We start from the raw sequence: 440 nt of genomic DNA, 5'->3' as shown, positions 1-440 counted from the left end.
GGGCGGCGGTGCATGATTTCCTAGTATAGGTAGCACTGAGAGCCTGCCAGGTTTTGGCAGCAACTAGGGTTCTCTAAAGGTTTATGAGAGGAACTTGAGAGCAGCTTTATGGCTGTCTTTTGCAGCACTTGTACCAAGACATCTTCCATCAAATAGATATAACTTAGGATCCTTCATGTCACGGTACTATATGTACTGGGGTAAAGGTACTGGAGAGTAAATGGAGGTCTTACCTCCATGTCCAGCACAGTGCTGCCTGCGCAAGTCCAGAACAAAACCCAATTTTTAATTAAAAGAACCCCAACAAATGTGCACTGCTTTTTGTTGGCACAGTGACATAATAATGTTCGGTGACCAAGGGTATGGACAAGCTTTATATTTCTAGTAGGAAAAATGCCACTCTCTTAGTAGAAACTGGGAGTGTACCAGCATTTATGAAG

At 43.4% G+C, this 440-nt stretch overlaps 1 protein-coding gene across 1 annotated transcript in view; it reads right to left on the bottom strand.

The window, feature by feature from the left end:
* PDS5A (PDS5 cohesin associated factor A) overlaps positions 1–440 on the bottom strand; it is a 131,637-nt gene that overhangs the window by 89,034 nt on the left and 42,163 nt on the right. The window lies entirely within an intron of this gene.

Source organism: Alligator sinensis, unplaced genomic scaffold, assembly GCF_000455745.1.
Source record: "Alligator sinensis unplaced genomic scaffold, ASM45574v1 scaffold246_1, whole genome shotgun sequence".
In the NCBI taxonomy this organism is placed as follows: Eukaryota; Metazoa; Chordata; order Crocodylia; family Alligatoridae; genus Alligator; species Alligator sinensis.
This window is presented reverse-complemented; position numbering and strand designations above follow the sequence as displayed.